Raw genomic sequence first — 12,500 nt, forward strand, 5'->3', positions numbered from 1 at the left:
TGCAATTTCTCTGTAAACAAATTAACAACAGACTTTCAGCATGCTAATAGATAAGGGCACTCAATGTGGTCCTCTGTAGCTCAGCTGGTAGAGCACTTGAAACGCCAAGGTAGTGGGTTCGATCCCCGGGACCACCCATACACATAAATGTATGCACGCATGACTGTAAGTCGCTTTGGATAAAAGCGTCTGCTAAATGGCATAAAGAAATAAAATAAAATGTACTGCACTGACACAAATGACTGATGATTGGTTGAAAGAAAATTATAATAAGAAGATTGTGGGAGCTGTACTGTTAGATTTCAGTGCAGCCTTTGATATTATTGGCCATAAACTGTTATTGAAAAAACATATGTGTTATGGCTTTTCAACCTCTGCCATATTGTGTATTCAGAGCTATCTATCTACTAGAACACAGAGGGTTTTCTTTCATGGAAGCTTCTCTAATGTCAAACATGTAAAGTGTGGTGTACCGCAGGGCAGCACTCTAGGCCCTCTACTCTTTTTTATTTTTACTAATGACCTGCCACTAGCATTAAACAAAGTGTTTGTTTATGTATGCTGATGATTCAACATTATACACGTCAGCAACCACAGCTAGTGAAATCACTGCAACCCTAAACAAAGAGTTGCTGTCAGTTTTAGAATGGGTGGCCAGTAATCAACTAGTCCTGAACATCTCTAAAATTAAGAGCATTGTATTTGGTAGAAATAATTCCCTAAGTTCTAGACCTCAGCTGAATCTGTTAATGAATGGTGTGGCTGTTGAACAAGTTGAGAAGACTTAATTACTTGGCTTTACCTTAGATTGTAAACTTTCATGGCCAAAATATATTGATTCAATTTTTACATTTATATTTAAGTCATTTAGCAGACGATCTTATCCAGAGCGACTTACAAATTGGTGCATTCAACTTAGGATAGCCAGTGGGACAACCACCCTTTGTTTTTTTGTTTTTTTATGGGGGTGTGGGGGAGGGGGGGGGGGGGTAGAAGGATTACTGTTATACTATTCCAGGTCTACCTTAAAGAGGTAGGGTTTCAAGTGTCTCCGGAATGTGGTCAGGTGACTCCGCTGTCCTGGCGTCGTGGGGGAGCTTGTTCCACCATTGGGGTGCCAGAGCAGCGAATAGATTTGACTGGGCTGAGCGGGAACTGTGCTTCTGTAGAGGAAGGGGGGCTAGCAGGCCAGAGGTGGATGAACATAGTGCCCTCGTTTGGGTGTAGGGTCTGATCAGAGCCTGAAGGTAAGGAGGTGCCGTGTAGTAGATGCGAGCTTCAAATGGAAGCCAGTGGAGTGTGCGGAGGAGCGGGGTGACATGAGAGAACATGGGAAGGTTGAACACCAGACGGGCTGCAGCGTTCTGGATGAGTTGTAGGGGTTTAATGGCACAGGCAGGAAGCCCAGCCAACAGCGAGTTGCAGTAATCCAGACGGGAGATGACAAGTGCCTGGATTAGGACCTGTGCCGCTTTCTGTGTAAGGTAAGGTCGTACTCTGCGAATGTTGTAGAGCATGAACCTGCAGGATCGGGTCACCGCCTTGATGTTAGCGGAGAACGACAGGGTGTTGTCCAGGGTCACGACAAGGTTCCTTGCACTCTGGGAGGAGGACACAATGGAGTTGTCAACCATGATGGCGAGATCATGGAGCGGGCAGTCCTTCCCCGGGACGAAGAGCAGCTCAGTCTTGCCGTGGTTCAGCTTGAGGTGGTGATCCGACATCCACACTGATATGTCCGCCAGACATTTAGAGATGCGATTCACCACCTGGTTATCAGATGGGGGAAAGGAGTAAATTAATTGTGTGTCGTCTGCGTAGCAATGATCGGAGTGACCATGTGAGGATATGACAGAGCCAAGTGACTTGGTGTATAGAGAGAATAGGAGAGGGCCTAGAACTGAGCCATGGGGGACACCAGTGGTGAGAGCACGTGGTGTGGAGACAGATTCTCGCCACGCCACCTGGTAGGAGCGACCAGTCAGGTAGGATGCAATCCAAGAGTGAGCAGTGCCGGAGATGCCCAACTCGGAGAGGGTGGAGAGGAGGATCTGATGGTTCACAGTATTAAAGGCAACAGATAGGTCTAGAAGGATAAGAGCAGAGGAGAGAGAGTTAGCTGTAGCAGTGCGGAGAGCCTCCATGACACAGAGAAGAGCAGTCTCAGTTGAATCTGAGAGAGATAGCAGGAGAGTTGGCTAGAGACGGCACGCTCAAGAGTTTTGGAGAGAAAATAAAGAAGGGATACTGGTCTGTAGTTGTTGACATCGGAGGGATCGAGTGTAGTTTTTTTGAGGAGGGGTGCAACTCTCGCTCTCTTGAAGATGGAAGGGACATAGCCAGCGGTCAAGGATGAGTTGATGAGCGAGGTGAGGTAAGGGAGAAGGTCTCCGGAAATGGTCTGGAGAAGAGAGGAGGGGATAGGGTCAAGCGGGCAGGTTGTTGGGCGGCTGGCCGTCACAAGTCACAAGATTTAATCTGGAGAGAGAGGGGAGAAAGAAGTCAAAGCATAGGGTAGGGCAGTGTCCACTTGGGAGAGATGAGGATTCCTGTGCCACCACCCCGCTGACCAGATGCTCTCGGGGTATGCAAGAACACATGGTCAGACGAGGAGAGAGCAGCAGGAGTAGCAGTCTTTTCAGTGGTAATCCATGTTTCCGTCAGCGCCAAGAAGTCGAGGGACTGGAGGGTAGCATAGGCTGGGATGAAGTCTGCCTTGTTGGCAGCAGAACGGCAGTTCCAGAGGCTGCCTGAGACCTGGAATTCCACGTGGGTCGTGCGTGCAGGGACCACCAGGTTAGAGAGGCAGCAGCCACGCGGTGTGAGGCGTTTGTGTAGCCTGTGCGGAGAGGAGAGAACAGGGATAGGCAGAGGCATAGTTGACAGGCTGCAGCAGATGGCTACAATAATGCAGAGGAGATCGGAATAAAATGAACTAAACATCTGGGAAAGGAGAGAGCGGGGCCTCCCTCACCACAACTCCCAAATATAACTCTCCCAACTTCCACCTCAGAAACTATAATTGTTGTAAACTACAGCGGTTCAATGTTTTCTAGGAATAGACTAACTTAGTTTATTCAGCTAGCTAACTAGGTGCAGTATTATTCCGTGAAAAACGTCCGGGCACCTCGTCATAAGACGCCACAGCCAGCTAGCATTCCGGTCTCCAACAGCAAGGTTTAGCGCCAATACTCAGCCACAACAACCACCAGTGTATCGACACGCAAGCAGATCGTTCGTGTCCGTGTCTAACGTTGTGGGTTAGTCCCGACAGCTTGAGCGAGTCCGTCGTCAACTTATTCAGCCAGTTAGTTAGCTAGAATAGTTAGCAAACTAGCTAGCCATTACTTTCAGACAAAGAAGAACCCCTCCTTTCACGGCACGGACACACAGAGAGAGCCAAACTAACGTTAACTAGTCACCCATGTCCCGAATTCCTTGAACGACTCGGTCTATCAATATGTGAAAAACAAAACACAAATGTAGGTTATGACTTACCCCTAGCAGCTACTGTTAGCTAGCCAAGTGCAAAGCTAGCCACTGAATTGACTCAGCCAGTTCGCGTCTGTTCGCTCGGTCGTTCCAGCTATTGTTTACTAGTAGCCATCCAGGTAGCAACAAGCTAGCAAAATTTCAAGCACAGTAGCCACTTGCTACCTAACATTCTACCCACTACCTCCCCCCAGCCTCTCAACCCTCAACCCTTACAATTTGGTATGGGAACATGGACAGCCAGTTTACAGAGAATTCTGACATCATCCATTACAGTTTGGTATGGGAACATGGACAGCCAGCATACAGAGCATCTGACATCATCCATTACAGTTTGGTATGGGAACATGGACAGCCAGCATACAGAGCATTCTGACATCATCCATTACAATTTGGTATGGAACATGGACAGCCAACATACAGAGAATTCTGACATCATCCATTACATTTGGTTTAGCTAGCCAACGTTTAATTATTTCTGCGTTATGAAAGGAACTAGACACGGACAAGAATGATCTGTTTAGTGTGTTAACACACTATTGGTAGTTTGTTGTAACCAATTATTGGTGCTAAACCGTGTGTTATTGGATGCTAGCATGCTAGTTAGCTATGGCGTCATAGGATACAGTGCCCTGGGCGGTTTTCACAGAAGAATACTGTACCAAGTTAGCTAGCTGAATAAACTAAGTTAGAGTCTATTCCTAGAAAACATTGAACCGCTGTAGTTTACAACAATTATATTTTCTAAAGTGGAAGTTGGGAGAGTGATATTTGAGTGTTTCAGTGAAAGGTAAGTGAGGGAGGCCCCGCTCTCTCGCTTCCCCAAATGTTTAGTTAATTTTAGTCCGATCTCTTTTGCATTATTGTTGCCTTTTCTGTAGCCTGTCAACTATGTGTCTGTCTAATCCTGTTCTCTCCTCTCTGCACAGGCCACACAAACGCTTCACACCGCGTGGCTGCTGCCACTCTAATCTGGTCCCTGCGCGCACGACCCACGTGGAGTTCCAGGTCTCCGGCAGCCTCTGGAACTGCCGTTCTGCGGCCAACAAGGCAGAGTTCATCTCAGCCTATGCTACCCACCAGTCCCTCGACTTCTTGGCGCTGTCGGAAACATGGATTACCACAGAAAACACTGCTACTCCCAGTAGGAGCGCCAAGAAGTCGAGGGACTGGTGGGTAGCATAGGCTGAGATGAACTCTGCCTTGTTGGCCGCAGAACGGCAGTTCCAGAGGCTGCCGGAGACCTGGAACTCCACGTGGGTCGTGCGCGCAGGGACCAGATTAGAGTGGCAGCAGCCACGCGGTGTGAAGCGTTTGTGTGGCCTGTGCAGAGAGGAGAGAACAGGATTAGACAGACACATAGTTGACAGGCTACAGAAAAGGCAACAATAATGCAAAAGAGATCGGACTAAAATTAACTAAACATTTGGGGAAGCGAGAGAGCGGGGCCTCCCTCACTTACCTTTCACTGAAACACTCAAATATCACTCTCCCAACTTCCACTTTAGAAAATATAATTGTTGTAAACTACAGCGGTTCAATGTTTTCTAGGAATAGACTCTAACTTAGTTTATTCAGCTAGCTAACTTGGTACAGTATTCTTCTGTGAAAACCGCCCAGGGCACTGTATCCTATGACGCCATAGCTAACTAGCATGCTAGCATCCAATAACACACGGTTTAGCACCAATAATTGGTTACAACAAACTACCAATAGTGTGTTAACACACTAAACAGATCATTCTTGTCCGTGTCTAGTTCCTTTCATAACGCAGAAATAATTAAACGTTGGCTAGCTAAACCAAATGTAATGGATGATGTCAGAATTCTCTGTATGTTGGCTGTCCATGTTCCATACCAAATTGTAATGGATGATGTCAGAATGCTCTGTATGCTGGCTGTCCATGTTCCCATACCAAACTGTAATGGATGATGTCAGATGCTCTGTATGCTGGCTGTCCATGTTCCCATACCAAACTGTAATGGATGATGTCAGAATTCTCTGTAAACTGGCTGTCCATGTTCCCATACCAAATTGTAAGGGTTGAGGGTTGAGAGGCTGGGGGGAGGTAGTGGGTAGAATGTTAGGTAGCAAGTGGCTACTGTGCTTGAAATTTTGCTAGCTTGTTGCTACCTGGATGGCTACTAGTAAACAATAGCTGGAACGACCGAGCGAACAGACGCGAACTGGCTGAGTCAATTCAGTGGCTAGCTTTGCACTTGGCTAGCTAACAGTAGCTGCTAGGGGTAAGTCATAACCTACATTTGTGTTTTGTTTTTCACATATTGATAGACCGAGTCGTTCAAGGAATTCGGGACATGGGTGACTAGTTAACGTTAGTTTGGCTCTCTCTGTGTGTCCGTGCCGTGAAAGGAGGGGTTCTTCTTTGTCTGAAAGTAATGGCTAGCTAGTTTGCTAACTATTCTAGCTAACTAACTGGCTGAATAAGTTGACGACGGACTCGCTCAAGCTGTCGGGACTAACCCACAACGTTAGACACGGACACGAACGATCTGCTTGCGTGTCGATACACTGGTGGTTGTTGTGGCTGAGTATTGGCGCTAAACCTTGCTGTTGGAGACCGGAATGCTAGCTGGCTGTGGCGTCTTATGACGAGGTGCCCGGACGTTTTTCACGGAATAATACTGCACCTAGTTAGCTAGCTGAATAAACTAAGTTAGTCTATTCCTAGAAAACATTGAACCGCTGTAGTTTACAACAATTATAGTTTCTGAGGTGGAAGTTGGGAGAGTTATATTTGGGAGTTGTGGTGAGGGAGGCCCCGCTCTCTCCTTTCCCAGATGTTTAGTTCATTTTATTCCGATCTCCTCTGCATTATTGTAGCCATCTGCTGCAGCCTGTCAACTATGCCTCTGCCTATCCCTGTTCTCTCCTCTCCGCACAGGCTACACAAACGCCTCACAAAGCGTGGCTGCTGCCTCTCTAACCTGGTGGTCCCTGCACGCACGACCCACGTGGAATTCCAGGTCTCAGGCAGCCTCTGGAACTGCCGTTCTACTGCCAACAAGGCTGACTTCATCCCAGCCTATGCTACCCTCCAGTCCCTCGACTTCTTGGCGCTGACGGAAACATGGATTACCACTGAAAACACTGCTACTCCTGCTGCTCTCTCCTCGTCTGACCATGTGTTCTCGCATACCCCGAGAGCATCTGGTCAGCGGGGTGGTGGCACAGGAATCCTCATCTCTCCCAAGTGGACACTCTCAATTTTTCCCCTGACCCATCTGTCTATCTCCTCATTTGAATTCCATGCTGTCACAGTCACTAGCCCATTTAAGCTTAATATCCTTGTCATCTATCGCCCTCCAGGTTCCCTTGGAGAGTTCATCAATGAGCTTGACGCCTTGATAAGTTCCTTTCCTGAGGATGGCTCACCCCTCACAGTTCTGGGGGATTTCAACCTCCCTACGTCTACATTTGACTAATTTCTCTCTGCCTCCTTCTTTCCACTCCTCTCCTCTTTTGACCTCACCCTCTCACCGTCCCCCCCTACTCACAAGGCAGGCAATACGCTTGACCTCATCTTTACTAGATGCTGTTCTTCTACTAATCTCACTGCAACTCCCCTCCAAGTCTCCGACCACTACTTTGTATCCTTTTCTCTCTCCCTCTCCTCCAACACTACTCACTCTGCCCCTACACAGATGGTAATGCGCCGTCGCAACCTTCGCTCTCTCTCTCCCGCTACTCTCTCCTCTTCCATCCTATCATCTCTTCCCACTGCTCAATCCTTCTCCCTCCAATCTCCTGATTCTGCCTCCTCAACCCTCCTCTCCTCCCTTTCTGCATCCTTTGACTCTCTATGTCCCCTATCCTCCCGGCCGGCTCGGTCCTCCCCTCCAGCTCCGTGGCTTGATGACTCATTGCGAGCTCACAGAACAGAGCTCCGGGCAGCTGAGCGGAAATGGAAGAAAACTAGACTCCCTGCAGACCTGGCATCTTTTCACTCCCTCCTCTCTACAGTTTCTTCATCTGTTTCTGCTGCTAAGGCCACTTTCTACCACTCTAAATTCCAAGCATCCGCCTCTAACCCTAGGAAGCTCTTTGCCACATTCTCCTCCCTGCTGAATCCTCCTCCCCCTCCCATTTTGAAAAGAAGGTTGACGACATCCGATCCTCGTTTGTTAAGTCAAATGACACTGCTGGTCCTGCTCACACTGCCCTACCCTATGCTTTGACTTCTTTCTCCCCTCTCTCTCCAGATAAAATCTTGCGACTTGTGACGGCAGGCCGCCCAACAACCTGCCCGCTTGACCCTATCCCCTCCTCTCTTCTCCAGACCATCTCCGGTGACCTTCTCCCTTACCTCACCTCGCTGATCAACTCATCCTTGACCGCTGGCTATGTCCCTTCCGTCTTCAAGAGAGCGAGAGTTGCACCCCTTCTCAAAAAACCAACACTCGATCCCTCTGATGTCAACAACTACAGACCAGTATCCCTTCTTTCTTTTCTCTCCAAAACTATTGAGCGTGCCGTCTTTAGCCAACTCTCTTGCTATCTCTCTCAGAATGACCTTCTTGATCCAAACCAGTCAGGTTTCAAGACTGGTCATTCAACTGAGACTGCTCTTCTCTGTGTCACAGAGGCTCTCCGCACTGCTAAAGCTAACTCTCTCTCCTCTGCTCTTGTCCTTCTAGACCTGTCTGCTGCCTTTGATACTGTGAACCATCAGATCCTCCTCTCCACCCTCTCCGAGCTGGGCTTCTCCGGCGCGGCTCACTCTTGGATTGCGTCCTACCTGACCGGTCGCTCCTACCAAGTGGCGTGGCGAGAAGCTGTCTCCGCACCACGTGCTCTCACCACTGGTGTCCCCCAGGGCTCAGTTCTAGGCCCTCTCCTATTCTCGCTATACACCAAGTCACTTGGCTCTGTCATATCCTCACATGGCCTCTCCTAACATTGCTATGCAGACGAATCACAACTAATCTTCTCCTTTCCCCCTTCTGATAACCAGGTGGCGAATCGCATCTCTGCATGTCTGGCAGACATATCAGTGTGGATGACGGATCACCACCTCAAGCTGAACCTCGGCAAGATGGAGCTGCTCTTCCTCCCGGGGAAGGACTGCCCGTTCCATGATCTCGCCATCACGGTTGACAACGCCGTTGTGTCCTCCTCCCAGAGTGCAAAGAGCCTTGGCGTGACCCTGGACAGCACCCTGTCGTTCTCCGCTAACATCAAGGCGGTGACCCGATCCTGTAGGTTCATGCTCTACAACATTCGGAGAGTACGATCCTGCCTTACACAGGAAGCGGCACAGGTCCTAATCCAGGTACTTGTCATCTCCCGTCTGGATTACTGCAACTCGCTGTTGGCTGGGTTCCCTGCCTGTGCCATTAAACCCCTACAACTTATCCAGAATGCCGCAGCCCGTCTGGTGTTCAACCTTCCCAAATTCTCTCACGTCATCCCGCTCCTCCGCACACTCCACTGGCTTCCAGTTGAAGCTCGCATCTAATACAAGACCATGGTGCTTGCCTACGGAGCTGTGAGGAGAACGACACCTCCGTACCTTCAGGCTCTGATCAGTCCCTACATCCAAACGAGGGCATTGCGTTCATCCACCTCTGGCCTGCTGGCTCCCCTACCTCTGCGGAAGCACAGTTCCCGCTCAGCCCAGTCAAAACTGTTCGCTGCTCTGGCACCCCAATGGTGGAACAAGCTCCCTCACGACGCCAGGACAGCGGAGTCACTCACCACCTTCCGGAGACATTTGAAACCCCACCTCTTTAAGGAATACCTGGGATAGGATAAAGTAATCCTTCTACCGCCCCTTACCCCACCCCCAATAAATTAAAAAAAGAGCGTCTGCTAAATTCAGTAAATGTAAAAAATGTAAGACTCGAGGCTGTAATCGCTGCCAAAGGTGCTTCAACAAAGTATTGAGTAAAGGGTCTGAATACTAATAGTACTGCTGAATGACGTAAATGTAATGTAAATGATATCTCCAGGAGTGAGACGTATAATTTTTGTCTTTATTTGTTGTGGTCTAGTGCTGTCTTGTTGCTAGCTAGCGTTATCTACTTTAAGTGCTGCCTGTCTTCCCAGTAGCCTACTTGGCGTGTGAACTGCTGACTGCTCATAACTTGCAGATGACTGTTGACACAATCAACCAGGATTAACGGGAAGGTCAATTTGTGACTTGTTTTGGTAATCAGTGGCTGTTTCTCCTCTCCTAGATAATCAGCAATTAGTACCGGGAGGTGTGCTCTTCACATTTGCAATGGTAAATATCCAATTAGTATTAGTACTTCAGTCTCCCCTGTTTTCTCAGCGGCAGCTGTAAGCAGTGCTCTCGTCGCAAAACGAAGATCATTGCCGAAACAAAGACGGTTCTCCCGAGTTGTTCTGTGGAGTTGTTTGAGGAAGGAAAGAGAGGAATGCTCCACACCACTCTCTCACTTGAGTATCTTACCTAGTTATGTTCAGATGATCTAATTTTTGCTCTTTTGTAGCTTTGGCAACTATGTGTGTGTTTTCTATACCTGTTTGCTCCTCTTCCTGTAGGCTTTACAGACGCTCCCAACCCCTTGGCTGCAACCCTTCTAATTTGGTGTACCCCTGCACGCGCAACCCATGTGGAATTCCGGGTCTCTGGCAGCGTTTGGAACTGCCAATCTGCAGTCAAGCCTATCAGTGGTCAAGAACACCAAGGTCATCTCAGCCTATGCTGCCCTTCAGTCCCTAGACGTTTTGACCCTGATGGAGACATGGATCACCCCAGAGAACACTGCTACTCCAGCTGCTCTCTCTTCATCTGACTACATTTTCTTTCATAGTCCGAGAGCATCTGGTCGTCGCGGTGGAGGCACTCATTTCTCCTAAGTGGAGATTTTCTCTTTTCTCCCTCTCTCACCTGTCCATCTCCTCATTTGACACTTCACATCTTGATAAGCTCATTTCCTGACGATGGCTCACCACTCTTCATACTTGGCGACTTCAACCTCCCATTGTACCCTTTTCTCTCGGCCGGCTCGGCCCTCCCCTCCTGCTCCGTGACTGAGAGACTCATTGCGAGCTTACAGAACAGAGCTGTGGGCATCAACTAACCTTCAGGAGGACCTATCATCCTTCCACTCCCTCCTCTCTACCTTCCCTTCCTCTGTATCTGCTGCTAAAGCCACTTTCCATCACTAAGCTTCTGCCTCTGACCCTAGGAAACTCGTTTCCACCTTCTCCTCCCTCGAAAAGAAGGTTGATGACATCCGCTCCTCATTCACTCAGCCTATTGAGTCCACTGGTCCCACTCACACAGAACTACCCTACGCCTTGACCTTTTACTCTCCTCTCTCTCCATATGAAATACTGCGACTAGTGAGGTCCGGCTGCCCGGCAACCTGCCCCCCTCCTCTCGTCTCCAGACCATCTCTGGAGACTTTGTCACTTCCCTCATCAACTCACCCCTGACCACTGGCTGCGTCCCCTCTTATTTCAAAATGGCCCAAGTTGCTCCCCTCCTCAAGAAACCAACACTAGACTCCTCTGACATCAAACACTACAGACCTGTATCTGTATCTTTCTTTTTAAAACACTTGAGCGTGCTGTCTCTGATCAACGCTCTCATTATCTCTCTCAGAACGATCTTCTTGACCCTAACCAGTCAGGCTTCAATATGGGTACTCAACCGAGACTGCTTTTCTCTGTGTCATGAAGGCTGCCCGCACTGCCAAAGCTGACTCTCTCTCCTCTGTTCTCATCCTCCTAGATCTATCCGCTGCCTTCAACACCCTGTCAGGGCTGGGCATCTCTGCAAACTCTTGGATTGCATCCTACCTGACAGGCCGCTCCTACCAGGTGATGTGGAGAGGATCTGTGTCTGCACCACATACTCTCACTACTGGTGTCCCCCAGGGCTCGGTTCTAGGCCCTCTCCTCTTCTCTCTATACACCAAGTCACTCAGCTCTGTCATATCCTCACATTGTCTCTCCAATCATTGCTATGCGGATGACACTCTACTACTTTTCTCCTTCCCCCCTTCTGACACCCAGGTGGTGACACATATCTCTGCGTGCCTGGCAGATATCTCAGCTTGGATGTCGGCCCACCACCTCAAGCTCAACCTCAACAAGACGGAGCTGCTCTTCCTCCCGGGGAAGCCTGCCCACTCCAAGACCTCTCCATCACGGTTGACAATTCCACATGTCCCCCTCCCAGAGTGCAAAGAACCTTGGCGTGACCCTGGACCACACCCTGTCAGTCAATGCAAACATCAAAGCAGTGACTCGCTCCTGCAGGTTCAAGCTCTACAACATTCGTAGAGTACGACCCTACCTCACATAGGTCCTAATCCAGGCGCTTGTCATCTTCCGTCTACTGCAACTTGCTGTTGGCTGGGCTCCCCGCTTGTGCCATCAAACCCCTGCAACTTATCCAGAATGCTGCAGCCTGCCTGGTGTTAAACCTTCCCAAGTTCTCCCATGTCACCCCGCTCCTCCGCACACTCCACTGGCTTCCAGTCGAAGCTCGCATCCACTACAAGACCATTGTGATGAGTGTGATAGAAGGAGTCAGGCGCAGGAGGGTAATCACCGAATGCAGAGTTTATTCCGTCGTACACAAATAGCGCTGGATAGCGACAACTGAAACAGGCACAGGGAAAAATCTACCCTGGCAATACAAGGTAACGGTAGCTCCAACAATAACAGGCACAGGGGAAATGTCTACCCTGGCAATAACAAGGTACGAGTAGCTCCACCGAGCTCCACTACTCTCACAAATAAACAATCACCCACAAGGACAAGGGGGGCAGAGGGAACACTTATACATGGACTAATGAGGGGATAAGAACCAGGTGTGTGTAATTAACAAGACAAGACAAATGGAATGATGATATATGGAGCGGAAGTGGCTAGTAAGCCGGTGACGATGAATGCCGAAGCCTGCCCGAACAAGGAGGGGAGGCAGCCTCGGCGGAAGTCGTGACAACCATGGTGCTTGGCTACAGAGGTGCAAGAGGAACTGCCCCTCACTACCTTCAGGCTATGCT

This window comes from Coregonus lavaretus (genome assembly GCF_964263955.1).
Source record: "Coregonus lavaretus genome assembly, contig: HAP1_SCAFFOLD_240, whole genome shotgun sequence".
Lineage (NCBI taxonomy): Eukaryota > Metazoa > Chordata > Actinopteri > Salmoniformes > Salmonidae > Coregonus > Coregonus lavaretus.